At 37.6% G+C, this 16,381-nt stretch overlaps 1 long non-coding RNA gene across 1 annotated transcript in view; it reads left to right on the top strand.

Annotated features, from left to right (window-relative positions):
* The window catches only part of LOC126499382 (uncharacterized), a 53,091-nt gene that overhangs the window by 34,966 nt on the left and 1,744 nt on the right, over positions 1-16,381 (top strand). Inside the window, exon 2 of the long non-coding RNA XR_007591081.1 lies at positions 10,610-10,701. This is a non-coding gene — a long non-coding RNA (uncharacterized lncRNA). The remainder of the gene's footprint in view (positions 1-10,609; positions 10,702-16,381) is intronic.

Below are 16,381 nucleotides of genomic sequence, written 5' to 3'. Positions count from 1 at the left end.
AATCTCTACATTAATCATCACTCACCCAAAAAAGAAGCTTCTCTGAGTAAAGCTGAAAGCAGCACTGAACTGAACTCTGGGTAAAAGCATAAATATTTAGAAGGCAGTATGAAGTCATGTGTACTTACCCAAACAACCATACTGAATTCTACCCTGAGTCCTATGAGCTCCCTAGAAAGGGTTCTGACTAGGTTTATAGTGCTGGAAATGAGTTCCTCCTGTGGAATGAGCTTTTAATCTATCAGGCTAGTGCTTGGTACCCCGATCGCCTCCATGCCATTGTAGCACCAGTACTAGGATCTTCCCTGGCAGGTTGGTATTGTAGTCTCCATGACTTACAGCTGGATGAGACTGTTGAAGACTTTTCTCCCCTGGCACTCTGCCTAGCATCTCCAGCACTATGGAAAAGAGCCATAATGGAGGAAAGTTCCAGCTCAGTTTCAACTTCATTGCTTTATATTTTACAATAAAAGTTGATGATGTTTCCAGTAATATAATTTTGGCATCTAATTCTAGTGGCAACAAAGAGAAATTCAGTAATCAACAGGCAATACTCAGTTATTCCATCCTTGAACTATGATAACCATTATGCTCGGAGCTTTACATATTTTCTGCAATCATGCTTGCAGCATAGCACTATAGTATTACAGGAACTACAGAAGTCTGCTCTGAAATCTTCCTGAATGTGGAGACATTAAGTAGCTTTCTCCGGGGCAAGAAATTGCTAAAACCTGAAACTCATAATGCTTAATTTCAAACATATTTCTTGTATCAGGTTAAATTGCATTCCAAATGACATTTATTAAGATATTTTTATGGGTCATCTTTGTATTTTTCACAAATAATTTTACTTAATATTTCAAGGACCTTTTTAGAAACTTTATAGAAAGTATTCCACCACAGCTCATATGTACAGCAGCATTCTTAAGTAACCGCATTGTAAAAAGAATTATGACATCTGAAAACCTGAGAAACATTTACAGTTTTACAGAATGGTTAGGTAGCCAAACACCAACAGAAAACCAACTTATGATGTAAGTGTTACCTATGGTTGGAACAGTGCCTAGGTATTTCCAGATTCATGGCCTCCTACTTGAAGAATTGAAACAAAGAATCACAGGAATTACAAAGTAACCTGGGCATTTATTCAAAACAAAGAAATATTAGCTGTCAGGAAAGTAAACTGTTAAATTAGTCCGCAGGCCTCTGAATGAAGGAACTAAAGGGCACAATCATGGCTTTTGTTTTCCTTTTATGGAATTAGTTTGGTTCATGCTGCTGGGATCAAAACCATGACAAAAATCTGGTCTTATGTATCTGTATCAGAAACCAGCATTGAGGGAAGTCAGAGTAGGAACTCAAACAAAAGCAGAGACAGGAACCATATGGGAAAACTGCTTACCGGATTCCTCAACCTGCTTACCTATACAATCCAGGTGTGACATAGCTCACGGTGGACTGGTCCATGTCATATCAATTTGTAGTCAAGAAAGGTCTTGACTTAATATATGTGCTTGTTGAAAATGCAGCCCCTACATCCCTACTGGATTGAAGCATTTTTTTTGAAGCATTTTTTTTAATGAAAGAAAAAAGCAATGAACAATATAGGAAAATTTTCTTCCTAAATGATATATTAATTACCTTGAACCTACCTAGTCGGTAATACTGACAATTGTACCTACTGGGCTTGTATGAATTTCTTTCATGTAAGGTTAAGAGTGAACAAACACTTGATACTAAGAAAGTCTGCCAATCTCTTGAGAAAACAATGTCAAAGTCTTCAAGTGTCCCTCTGGGCCAATGAGGCTCAGCACTGAATTCTTGAGCATCAGGGGAATTGTGTGAAATAGTGGGCTCCTCGTAAATTATGGGAAACGTTCTACTAATGAGACATTAATGGAAGTCAATTCCCAATCCCGTTCTTTTGAGAGGTCCTTCTTTATTCGTGAGGTTTTAGAAGAGAGTTAACCGCTGTCTGATTCTCTGACATACACTCATTTCAATCCCACCCTTCACCATCATTCAGGAAAATTACAACTTCTTTCTTTGTTCTTCTGTTCAATGAACTTCTTCAAGATGGGAAGCTACATCTTTTTTCGCCATAGACCGAGGGAAGAAATATGAAAGTACTTACTTGTCAAAAGAGAATGTTTAGACAAACACACATGTCATCTAGTTATTTTCTAATAGCTTGTTCTTCTCTGATGTGCAACACACCAAAGGAGATGAAGCACTCATAAGGAAACGAACAAGGGATTTTCTGTCACTACTCTGTCATGCATAGTTGGCTGGCTCTTCAAACACAAGCTTAAACTAATAACTGTTATGTTTTCCACCTCACAGAAGCATTTGGGAGGATCACCTGAGACATTTGTGTGAAGCGTTTTGTAAAAAAAACCACTGTGTATCAGACTTGTTATTATCACTGGGGGCGGGGGGGGGGAGAGTGGAAATCAATGCCACAAACCAAATAACATCAAATCCACTTTCAGAAGAAACAAGTACAAAAAGCTACCTTAATTTCACTTACTGCTGAAAATGGTTTGAGTGGGTATTATTCCACATCTTCAATACACAATCACTTAGGTCTTGTTGGAAACAAAATGTAGTTCTTTGGATTAAAAACATCTGCATTTTGGGTAAAAGTGAAGGAGGTTTGGAATTTTTTAAATAAATTTGATTAGAGGAGAGTCCTTTGAATATCTCCTATTTTGCAGTCTTTGGAAGGCATTTGTTCAAAACAAATTCTTGAATTTTACATTGGGCTCAGGGAGGCTTTTAAGACAACCACAGAATCAACCATTGGGTAACTTCCTGTATTGCTCTGTTTGAGAATTTTTCTTCTCTTATAGTATACTCTTCCACGGGTCAGTTTTCTCAAGAGAAACAGAAAAAACAAAAATGAATAAATATTGCAAAGAGAATTTCCTAGACTGGCTTACAGGATACACTCCAGATAGATAAACAATGGCCTGGTACACACTGGAGAGGTCAAGAATCCTGTGGCTGCTCAGTCCAAAACTGGATGCCTCAGCAGCCCCGCTCTGTTGCTGAAACCCCTATGATTCCTGGAGAGTTAGTTGTTTTGTTTTAAACACAACTTGGAAGGCAGAGAAGGTTGAGTTCTGATGGCAGTGACAGACGACAGTACCAGCAGCAACAATGAGGTAAATGCACCTACGATAACATGCTTTTTTTTTTTTTCCTGGGATCTTTTCGGATCTGTGCTGCTGCAACTATAAGATGCTGGCCCTGCAGTTAAGCCTTCTTGATAATTCTCTGAAAAACCCGCTCAGAAGACTGTCTCTTAAAAGATTCTGGAGCCAGCTGAATGGACAATCCTCTTTTATTCCTTTAGGATCCATCACATCCCACTTGACATTTTAGGAAGTATTTACAAACCACATGCTCTCACTTCCTACTGTGGGTCTTGATAATATAGCTTTCTTGTTTTCTCTTTTAACTGTGTCCTAAAATGTTTTGAACTATCTCACCACTTTGCATATCTTGTTTCCTTCAAAGGAGAAATGGAGTTGGTTGGGTGGTTAAGAAGTTACTTCAAATGTAAAGAGAGAGAAAGAAGAGGGGGAGGGGAAAGAGTGAGATAAAGAGAGGGGGAGAGAGAGACGTAGTAAGAACCACAAAGATATTTATATTTAAATATAAGTGTTATGGGAATTTATTCTGCCAATAGAGAGAGAGAGCAAGGGAAAGAGTGCCTCTGCTCACCACACAGAAACTTCTGCGATCAGTAAGTGTGAAGTCTTCAAGTTGTCAGTGGTGTGGGGGAATGGGGTTTGCTGAGGATGCCAGAGATGCAGCAGCGAGTCTTCTCACAGCGCCACATGAAGTGTTAAGACAGAGGAGGCATTGCAGCAGCCAGAAAAGCAGAATCTTTCCTGGGCTATTTATAGACAAGGACTGTTCTGTCATCAGAAACACATTTGAAACTAGGCTCTTTCCTGAGGATTCTCTCTGGTCTTTGAATCTCCTCTGAGTGGCTACCTTTTTTCCACCACTTAGACCTTATAAATTTCTACCGCGTAGTCTAGAAGTGATGTGAAGCCCAGATCCTATTGCCCTCCCTGGAGCTTCTCCTTCTTTCCCAGGTTCTAGTCACTGTATGTAAATTCCATATCATCAGATCCCCAACCATCGCAGCCTTGGACCTGAGGATGTTATGCCTGGCTTGCTGTCACTCTGACACCATTTTTGTTGTAACTGTGACGGTTGCCAATACTCACAGAAGTTACCTTTCCAAATCCTAACATTCGTCTTATTGCCTGCTCTTCTCTGACACTGTTTTTTTTTCTCTCTTGAACTATTTCTGAAACTCCTTTCATTTTAATCAAAAAATACCAGTAATAGAAATTCCTCTACAAGCCTAAATCTAAACACTCTGGTTTCTAATAGCATCTCTTACCTGCTCTGTACCTTCTTACTAAGGCTATGTCTTGCTAGTTCTGCCTCTTTATAAATGGAAATCCCTTAATTCTAAGTACTTACTTTGTTTCTTCTCTTTTTTTCCTACAACTTCACTGTCAGTGACTCCCCTTTATTGCACATGTGTCTGATCCTGGGTATATCTGACCCCCACCTACTTCTACTTGTGTCTGATTGGATGAACATTTTTTTTTGATAAAGCCAGTTAGTTGAGTTGACTCACACATTCACAGTTAATCACTTTAATTGGGTAGTTAATGCCATTCAACCCAAACGTCTATTTCCTATTTCATTCATTCCCCAATTCTCTTAAACGACTATGTCCTACCCACTCTTCTTTCCTGAACTTCAGGCTCCTAATTCTGTTTCATCATCTTCATTCTCAGGCTGGTTAATCAATCAGAAAAGAAATTCTCAAGTTCCTTTCTTTTGCAAACATCATGAACTCCATCTGTTACAACAGAACTGTCTGTGCTATGAGTGAGGACAACTCAGTTTACCTTTTGTGTTAAATTCTCTCATCCTCTGCTATTTGAGGACACCGTTTCCACCACTTCTCTGCTTTTGTACCTGAATTGCTAGTTGTTTTTCTATTTCCTTCACTCTTGTTTTAAATGCCGTTATTTTTTTTTCCATTTTGTAAAACCACCCTTGATCCGACTTCCCTCATCAGATAGTAGCCTATTTCTCTTCTTTAGAAATTCCTTGGATGAATCAAAGCAGTTGTCTGCACAACGTTTTCTCAATATTTCTTTTCAACAGTCATGTTTATGGCTTTTAAAGTTCATTGGTGGACGTGTCCTAAATGGCCAATCCCAGTTTTTATCTATAAGACCCACAGGCAAAGTTGACAACGTTTATCTTTCCGCGGCTTGTCAGGCACCTGGAGCACCACATAGTTCTTTTTTTGTCCTTCTAACTCACTGGCCAGGAGAAAAAAATAGTAGAGGAAGGTACTAAGACACTCAAGTGAAACTGAGGACTTTTATATCCTTTTAGTATCTATCTTTTATTATTTTGAGCCCCTTAAAGTTATCTTAATCAATTAAATATATTTAAGATTGTTATAGTCCACCCAGTGAGCAGACACATTGGCTAACACAAATTGGACTCCACGATTTATTGTGTTGCTGTTGTTTTGTGTTTGTTTTTGTTTTTAAGAGAGAGAACAAACACAAAGTTGGGTGGATAAAGAAGGGAAAGAATCTGAGAGAAACTGGAGAAGTAGATTAATACCAAAATATAACGTATGAAATTCTCAAACAATGAATGCAAACAAGAAAAAGAGTACATAAAGTAAGGTATACGGATGCTTTGGAAGGGATAGAATGAAAAAAAATTATGTTTGAGTGGATTTTATTATTTTTATTGTTTTTCAGTCTTCACAAGGCTTTAATATGTGTTAAATCTCATAATATTGAGTTTGCCTCCTTAAAATTTTACCTAAACTTTCAAATAAAAAGCATTAATTAATTTCAGTTGCTCATTATTTCCATTGGAATTTTCCATTGTTTTTCTTAAATTATTTCTTTAGATGGTCATTTTACTAAAAACTAAGAACATAATTATAATTAAAACAGGTGTTTTATAATAATTACATTCTGTTTAGGATACTATTAATATAAAATTAACTAGCATCCAAATTCACCTTATATTAAGTGAATTTTTACAGTGTCATTTGTGATATAAAACATTAACAACCTCAAGCTTATATTTCAGAGAATCTACAATATTAATTACAGTCTTACAATAACATTGATATTAAATTCAAATAACTTTGTTTATACCTGTGACCTACTGGAATCCTCTCCTTCCAGAAAGCATTAGCCCACTGGTGTACCAATTTAAAATACATAAAGGAGAATATACAAAGAAGATACTTAAGGGGACATCAGTCAGAAAAAAAATCAAGTCAAAATGTGCATCAACAATGAAGTCAGAATTATTTTGTACAACACTCATGGGTTTAGTTCCCAAGTAAATGAGCTTTCAATGGAGAAACAACAACCAGAAAAGCATTGCTCACTGTGTCTGTATCCTTCATGAACAGGCAGGATTCAGGCTGAATATAAAGTGTCTCAGATGAGGATCTGGCATCTTTCCAGGGCTTGTGGATATGTCCACGTTTCATAACATCTTTAGACAAAATATAACAGAAGTTTGGAACTTAGACTCTAACTCTTAAGGTGTAGTGTTGTCTTTGGCTACCAGTTAATAACTTCCCATAAATACAACAGAAATAAGAGGAAAAAAAAGGAAAAAAAAATTTAAAAAGATTTATTTATTATGTATAGAGTATTCTGCCTGCATGTATGCCGGCAGGCCAGAAGTGGGCACCAGATCTCATTATGGAAGGTTGTGAGCCATCCTGTGGTTCTTGGAAATTGGACTCAGGACCTCTGGAAGGACAGCCAGCGCTCTTAACTGCTGATGCAATGGTGGCACACACCTTTAATCCCAGCACTTAGAGGCAGAGGAAGTTGGATCTCTGAGTTCGAGGCCAGCCTGGTCTACAGAGCGAGTTCTAAAATAGATTCCACAGCTACACAAAGAAACCGTGTCTCAAAAAACAAAAGGAAAATAATTTGGTCAAAGTTTATTATATGTACTCATTAAATTCTGAAACAAAGAAACAAAAGAACATTACTTTTCTGGGTGGTCGGGCTGATGGGTATCAATACAGATACATTAAAATTTTCATTTATACTTTACAGTGTAACATCTACCTATTTTGATTTTAGCATAACTGTACTCTGATAAATAGCATTATCTGGGTGTTTCCCTTTATAATCTGACCATCACTACCTTTTAAATAAAGTAGTTTCATCTTTTTAAGTTTATTATAACTACTGTGTGAATGGGTTTGTGTTTTTTAAAGGTCTCAGATGGTCTTTGTTCTTTTGTTATTCTAATCAATATATCCATAGGAGACTGTGAAAATATTTTTTTTTTTCTATTCAGTGTCCTGCCCACCATTTCAGGCAGGTAGAAATTTTCACCTAGAAACAGTTTTCTTCAACCTAAAACTTTTTTCTTATTTGTCTAGTTTGTTTACTGATAGTGAATTCGCTAAACACCTTTTTGCCTGAAAATTCTTTATTTTGCTTGGTGTGTGTGTGTGTGTGTGTGTGTTTGTGTGTGTATAAGTGGGGTTCACAAACCTGTGTGGGTGGGTATATTTGTGGCTATAGGTTAGATCAGACTTCCTCAATCATTTCTCAGCCTTATGTTCTGAAAAGGGTGTCTTAGTGGACCTGAAGCAGGATTAGTGTGACTGGGCTGAAAGCTGAATCAACACAGGTGGTTACTGATACACATCACCGCATAGGGCTTTCACAGTTCCTGTGCCTTTGCATTCGTCTCTCTTCACTCTTGTCTCCAGGAAACTATTGATATGCTTCCTGTCACAATAGAGCACTTTGCATTTACTATAATCTGACATGAATAAAGCACAGAGGATGCATCATTTTTACCTTATTTCTTTAACTAAACATGATGATTTACACATCAATCTAGGTTGTATGGTTTGACGATACTTCTCTATGTTGAGTTATCATCCATTGAGTAGACCTACAGCAACGGCTTTTTGTTGTGTTTGGCTTATTGCTTCATCTAACTTCATATAATTGCTAGCTATGTGGAATGTGTCTACTATTGAACTATAACTAATAAAGCTCCACAACTAATTCTTTTAAACTTGGAGAGGATGCCTACTGTCTCTTGAGTAAAGGCTTGCAATGGAACAGCTAGGTACGTGGTGAATGCATATTTAACTTTCTATAAACCTGCTAAACTATTGGTCAAAGTTATGCAGTATGCTGTTCTCTCAACAATGGTGAGTAAGAACTATGCTTACTTCACATACTGAGTGAAATATCATTTTGTTAGGCTCTTGCTACTTAAGTATTAACTATTCTGATGAATGTTTACGGTATTTCACTGTGGTTTTAATTTGCATTTCCATAATTCCTAAGGAGCTGTAACAATTTTTTTCTGTACTGATTTGCCACACTCATATCTGTTTTAATTACGGAAAGGTCTATTCAAAGCATTTGTGGATTTTAATTGGATTCCTTGTATCATTCAGTTGTAATTAGTCTGTCTTGTATTTTACATTGAAGGCTTTTTCTGAGATAGATATTTTAAACTTTTCCTCCCAGCTCTGTATTGACCCTTCATTTTCTTATAGACACCTGAATGAAAATCTAGAAACCAAAACAGATGTATGTCTTGCCTAAAATTACCCAGTTAATGTGTGTCAGGTCTGAAATTTAAATTAAGGTCTTTTTGCTTTCTGTACCAGAATTTTTAGTTATTATGCTATTTTTTCTAAAGAAAAATAAAATAATTAATTTATGGCAACACATAATGTTAATGAATGGCTACTGTTTTGTAGTTTCAATTCTTGAGAATTTAGTTTAATGAACAACACGTGGCTCCTGAGCACCTTCAATCAAAGACAAATATGGGAGAAAAGAACAACACAGAAGGATGTAATAGGTACTCAGTGAAGAAGAAGAAGAGCACAGAACAAGCTAGGATTTACTATATGGAACTGTTGCAGAAATTAAACAGGCATTTTGTCAGAGTCTGAAAAGTATGAGTCTACAGATCAGAAAAGAATAATCATCTTCAACATGAAACTAACATTCACAAAGCTGTGAGAAGAAACGATATGCTGGCTAGTTTTTTGCCAGCTTGGCTTAAGTTGGAGTCATCTCACAGCAGGAAACAATTGAGAAATTGCCTGCATAAGAACAGGCTTTAGGAGAGACTGCAGAATGTTTTCTTAATTCGTGATTCATATGGGAAGACCACCGTGAGTGGCATACCCATTGGATGGTCATCCCGGGTGTACCATAAGAAAGCAAGTGGAGCAAGCCAAGTGAAGCAAATAGTAGGCAGCATTTTCCAAAGACTCTGTATCAGCTCCTTCCTGTGTTCGTGAGTGGTTTGAGTTCTTGTCTCAATGTCCCGTGATTCAGGAAATGTGAGCCACATAAACCCTTGGAGAGGAAATGATTTGGGTCATGGTGTTTCGTCATAGCAATAGAAACCCTAACCTAAGACCCTAACCCTAACTCTGCATAACTGGGAGCAAATGTTACATTGCTGGGAAAGTGGTTAAGATTTTCTTTTTTAATATGTGCTGGGCATCACTTGTGTGATTCTTTGCATAGAGTTTATTTATACACAACTAACTACAAATGTTTATCTCAGTACGATAAAACTCTGGTCTTAAAATATTTATTTGGGCAGCTATGAGAGTTATTGGATATGGGTATGGGATTTGATGTCAATCTTCTGTACTTCAAGAACAGAGATTAAATGAACAGAAACTGATCTGGCAGAGTGAAAGGGCTGGATTTATGAGATAATTTTAAAGGATACTCAGGAGTTCTAATATAGAATACATAACATGTTATTCTAGTACAGTGAGTGAGCCAAAGCGAAACTGATCTATTAGTTTATTAGTTGAAGATCTGTAGAGAAAAAAAAAAAAGAAGCACTCCACACATTGTGTATCTGGGAATCATTATCTGATTATATGCTTGAGATCTAAAAGTGACTCAACTGCTACCAGAAAGCATGATCTTTAATAATGAAAAGCAAAGAAAACTCCAATATTAAAAAAATGTGCGTATGAGTCACAGAAAAGTAAGGTTATTCTACTGTTATACAATACTGTCCATTGTCTGACTGCCTTAGGCATTGCATAAGCCATAAGAATAGGCTGCAATCACTATTAATCAGAGTACCACATGACAAACCACTTGGCACACACAGTCTGGTAAACCATACATTCTAACCCAGAGATACAAAGGCCATTAACAGCCAAAGGCTAAATGCGTGTTGAAAAGAGAATCATCTTAGTGGTGGAAGCTAATGCTAGTATCTGGCATTGGGTATACAAACCTAACTTATGGAACCTAAAACAATTTATAAAATGCAGGCCAAGGAGAAATTTGAAATCTTCCCAGAATAATACAGATTTCTGTATTCTTTGGTCATAAGAGATAATCAAACATTTCAAGACCAGAAATGTGGTATGGGAACCATTAACAGAGGTTACATTTTGTCTGCCAATATATTCTTTATTCATCATTGAAGTGATAGTTACGCAAAGACCAAGACTGCTCATTTTTCTCACCTCTGACCCTTGTAGGAGGAGCACAGGGTTTGAAGAGGAAGAAAGAAGGCCTGGGAGGATGGATTTTCTGTACCTGCTCCTCTGTCAGAAAAGAGCTGACTCTCTATGTAAGTGTGCAATCCAAACAAGGGATGGTCATTTGGCTTTAAATTCCAGATAAGTGATTAATATTTTTAGTGTAATCAAACCATGAGCTATTTGGAACATTTCTAAAAGTTATTCATTATTTTATTTAGAATTCAAAGCTGAGCGGGCACCTGCATTTCTATTTATGAAATTTAGCAAACATGTTTAATATGCTCCATTCATTTTCTAGCTTCAATAGTTGGCCCATATTCTTTGGAGGCCAGGTTCTGTGTAGCAAATTTCACAGCAAACTTTAGTGGGGTTTTAAAAAAATATTTGCTTAAAACATAGTGCCACCTAGCTGGGACATTGCTACTTAACTGTTTTATTCCCGCTGGTAGGAGGAAGAACAGGAAACCATGCTTTACCTAGTAACACACGTGCCCTTCATAGGAAGGAGGAGAAAGCCAACAGACTCTTACCAATGCAGTTGAAATCCGATTCACACGTGTGTTCTATAGGGTAGGTGTTTGTTGATACTGAGATGTGAGCCAGGTGAGGTGGAAAGGAACAACTAAAAGTTGCTGTTGTCTTTACCACCAGATTCCCTAGCCTTTACTAACACCCCAGTAGAATGTACCTATGAGTGTGTTTATAAATATCTTACCAAATATTTTCGGTCACTGTCAAGACTTGGTCTTTACAATTAATCTTGGTTTGATTTACAGTCCTGTACCTAAAACCTGGTTAGGTACTAGAACACAAGAATATTTTCTCCAAGCTGGGCGGTGGTGGTGCACGCCTTTAATCCCAGATAAAATCTCGGGAGGCAGAGGCAGGTGGATCTCTGTGAGTTCGAGGCCAGCCTGGTCTACAAAGGGAGTTCCAGGACAGGCTACAACAACAACAACAACAACAAAAGAATATTTTCTCCGGTGTGTGTGTTTGAAGAGATGTATTTAAAGAATTCTGCTGTCCAGTATCACTCAGGCAGTCAGAATCTTGTGTTACTCTATAAAATTTCCAACATTAAGCATATCTCATTAGCTGCTTGGAAAGCCTAGAATATTGAATGGGCATTTTCCCTCCCTATGATTTTTCTCTGACTAATGGGATGGGCTGCATTTATTAAGCACCTAGGTTGTACACAGAGACTTTCTCCTCTGCTAGCTTGAAAGAAGTAAATCGAGTCCAGTTTGTGCAGACCAGATATTCTTAGATGTGTGGTCTTCCATGGGCACATGGTACACTCACCAAGGGCTACACACTTCTTCCTTTTTTTTTTTTTTTTTTGAGACAGGGTTTCTCTGTGGTTTTGGAGCCTGTCCTGGAACTAGCTTTTGTAGACCAAGCTGGTCTCGAACTCACAGAGATCTGCCTGCCTCTGCCTCCCGAGTGCTGGGATTAAAGGCGTGTGCCACCACCGCCCAGCACACTTCTTCCTTTTAATTTGATATATGAGCACTGTATGAGTCAGGGTTCTCTAAAGTAAGAGAAATGATATTTAAAAAATTAGAGTGATTTATACTATATATATTCTGGATAGTCCCATAATTGCTATTACTCAGGAAAATGCTGAGAATACAGCTGTTGTTCCTCGATGCTGGGCATCTCTATAGTTCAAAGCTTGTACTGGAGTACAGGGGGATTCCTAGAGAGCTGCTGGTTTTCAGTCTATGTCAGAATCATGAAAAAGTTTGGATTTAATATCTGTCGCATCAACAAGGCATATGAACTTGCCTGTCAGAGTGGGAGCTAGCGGGCAAAATACAAAACCTCTATCTACCATGCTCTTTTATGTGAACTGTCACTATAAAGGGTTGCATTGACTTGGGATGGGTTTTCCTTAATCAAATAATCTGATTAAGAAAATACCTGACCAAAAAAAAAAGAAAGAAAAAAGAAAAAAGAAATTCCTGACAGTGTTTGTCACATCTTGGGTTTTGGTTGACTCCAGAAGTAGTAAAACTGACAACCAAGATTAGCCATCAGGAGTACTATATTATTATTGTTTCTACCCATGCACTCTACTCCCTCCAACTCCTTTCACAAATCTCCACCCAATTCATGACTTCTTATTTAACCATGAATACACACATACACGCACACACACACACACACACACACACACACACACACACACACACAAATACCACCTGCAGAACCCATATAGTGTTTTACTTTTATGTGTGTGTATTCAGGCCTACCTACTATATAGTATTAGATAGATAATATATTAGAGGCCTTGTCCCTGGGAAAGACTAATTCATTCTCTCTCTCTCTCTCTCTCTCTCTCTCTCTCTCTCTCTCTCTCTCTCTCTCTCTCTCTCTCAAACACACACACACCACTCACTTTAATGTCTATTGGCAGAGTCATTCAACAATAGGTACACATTTGGATCTGTCAAAAACCCTTTGCCTTGTTATGTGTTTCTCAGATCCATGCTGTTCCACTGTGGGCCCTTCTGAGAGATATCAGCATGCTAGATTACCTTTTATTTCCATTTCCAAGTTTCTGGCATACTATATTATTAACTGTTAGATTTTACATCTGTCTAGAGAAGTTGTTGACCCCAAGATGGCCCCTACTTTCACATCTCAGACAGATCTGTCTTAGTTGCAGCTAACCCACCCAGCAATCCTCTTTTGAAGATTTATGAAATGTTCATATCTCAAAATGTCCCTAACTCGAAGTCAGCATAAAGCATTTCAGGAACAAACTGATAATGCACACCTCCCTCCAAGGTACAATTAGCATTGCTGAAGAGGCTGAAAGATTAAAAGCGCCAGAGATCTTGAAGGACTTGGACAAGGTAATACCTTCTGAGCATTACTGGATATTTATCTTTGCACCCATGAACTCAAAACTTCGTTGTTTGCCTACATAAGATCTGAACAAGATTAAGCTAGTCAACATTCCAATATATATAAAGGAGGAGCATATGAGTCTTCACCCTTAGCTGAGGTCAGGGAAGGAAGAGTTCAGGCTTGTGGTCCCTCATATGTTGATCATATTGCATTGGGTATCATACAAATCGTGCATGCATTAATTGGACTCAACAGGCTATTAAAAATAAGAAGAGTGGAAAAGTGCGAGTAAATAAGACCAATAGGTTTAATATCGCAATTACATAGGTGGTTTTCTTAGAATCATTATTTACTAAAGGATAAAGTCAACCAGATTAGGTCATGCACAAATAAGGATTACAATCCTCATAAAATATTTTGGATGGAGAGCTTTATTTTTCATGGCTCTCTGAGTTACAATTGTGAACTCATTACAGAAGTAACACTGTAGGTGCACATCTTAAACATTGGGTGGAGGTAAAGAAATCATTAAAATGTGTGTTTTGATCACTACAAATTTGAACACTCTCCATTTCACTTTTCTACATTCTTTTTAATCCCACATTTACATACATGATTTTTACATAGCAGTAATCACGGTGTATAATTTGCATCTTTTTCAACTTAAACTATATCATAAACATTTTTCACATTGCTACATAATGTGTGTAATTATAATTTAATGCCTACATAGCATTCTGTATAATCAGTAAACCGTCTATTTAGCCACTCCCCTATTGGCATATATTTAGATTGTTTCTGCTGTCACAAACAACACTGCAACAATCATTTATGTGATTATTAAATTATATTACTTTGGGAGATAGATTCACGGGGATGAAATTACTGAGTGAACAGGCTTATGAGCATTTTAGTGGCTCATGAAATGTAGTGCCAAATTGCATTCCAGAGGGGTTGACACTGCCAGAAAAAAAAAATATTGGTTTGTATTAGTTAACACTATGTCCTTTTCACAATTAGGATTTTTAATCTTTTATTTTTTTTTTCTGTGTTTCATAGCCGAATTGTTTAGTCACTTTGAGTCTCCTTTGATGATGCTAATGTTGGTGTTATCTAGGGTAGGGGGAAAATAAAAGACATTTGTGAGGTATTTACATAGGCAATCACTAGGCTAGGAAATTTATTCAGTTCCTATAATATCCACCCTACCTCCGCCTTCTACCAGTGTCTCTGCTTTACTCTTTATTCACAGTACTTATGAGTCTCTCCAATAATAGTGTGCATTTATGTTCTCCTTAATTTTTCAGAATCCTTCAAAACAATGCAAATGTTCTGGTAACACAAGCTTTGCTTTATGCACTGCTATTCGGCATGTAAATTTCTAAGAGCACCTGACCCATGTCAGGGATTAGATAAACATGTTTGGATAAAGGATTTGATTAATCGATTCTGTTTACAAACATATTATTTCTGACAAATGGTCACTGGACTGTTTAAAGAGGCTTGGTCTCTCCACCCATTTCCTACACCGCTGCTTCTTAGCATGGCCATGGGATTTGCTGTCCAATAAAAGATTTGCAGACGTGATATAATTTGAGGCAGGGTATATAATCTCAGCATTCATCAAACTAACTTCTCTCCCTGCCGCAGCTAGTACTTGTGTTCCAAACAGCATCTCTGCTTCTAGACTAGATCTCAATGTAAGAGAGCTATTAAATAAGCCACTGATTCCAAATGACACTTGAGGGAAAAGCAATAAAATCCCAAAATAATTCATTCCTGGAGGCAGAGATTTGTAGTCACTAGGCTATAGTCTACCATACCTTGAATGTGGCAAGTTCAGATAGCATGACCTCAATTACAGAGCTAGCAGTAGGGAAGCCACCACACACAACTTGGTGCTTATGCCTTTCCCTCTATTCCAGGTTACCTTGGGGGTAAACACTTGCATTAGATTACTAGGGATGAGTGCCACAAACCAGTTTTCATGAGCAGTGGGAATTTCTTGTCTCCCAAGTCTACAGGATGTTTCAAACTCGGCAGGTGGCCTGAGCAGAACATCCCACCCACCTTGTCAATTCTAGCACTAGGAAGACAGAGGTCACAGATAGCTTGAGTCCTGGACTTTAACCAATTTAGAGATCAAAATGAGACTTTTTCTCAAGACAAATTAAATCCAGTTGTCATCATGGTTGGTTCCTTTTGAGGCTATGAGAGAGCATGTCTCTTTCATCTGCCTTCTGAAGAGGCATGGTACCACTAGCTTTCTTAGAAATGACCTCTATTACTGTGGTCTCTGTCTTCTTCTTTACATCTCTCTTCCTTTGTGTGTTTATAATATTTTTTTAACGTGCATTGGCGGTTTAACATGAGTGTCCGGTCGCTAGAACTGGAATTGCAAACAGTTGTGAGCTGCCATGTGGGTGCTGGTAATTGAACCTGAGCCCTCTGGAAGAGCAGTCAGTGCTCTTAACCACCGAGCCATCTCTCCAGCCCAAACTTTCCAATTTTTATAGAGATAATAATCATATTGGACTGGCATATATCCTATTACAGGATGATCTCATTTTAATCTCAGTTTAACCATTTTGCCTTTGAACTACCCTATTTCCAAATAAGATCACATCACATTCTGAATAAGGATCAGAACTTGATATATTTGATATAAATGTCTTATTCACCATGTAAGAAGAGAAGCAAAAGTGCTATAATGGTCAATTACCCAGAAAAAATATATATCACATATAATTATTATATATTTACATATACATGCATGTACATGATGTGGGATTCACCTTTTTATGCTGTAAATATCATTGGTTAAAAAAAAACTGTCTTGGGCCTGCACAGGGAATATAGATAGTCAGGGAAAACTAAACTGAATGCTGGGAGAAAGAAGGGTAGAGTCAGAGA

This window comes from Alexandromys fortis, unplaced genomic scaffold, assembly GCF_014885135.2.
Source record: "Alexandromys fortis isolate MF-2015 unplaced genomic scaffold, M_Fortis_MF-2015_v1.1 scaffold_19, whole genome shotgun sequence".
Lineage (NCBI taxonomy): Eukaryota > Metazoa > Chordata > Mammalia > Rodentia > Cricetidae > Alexandromys > Alexandromys fortis.
Note: the sequence above shows the minus strand (reverse complement) of the source record. Positions and strands in the feature narration are given on the sequence as shown.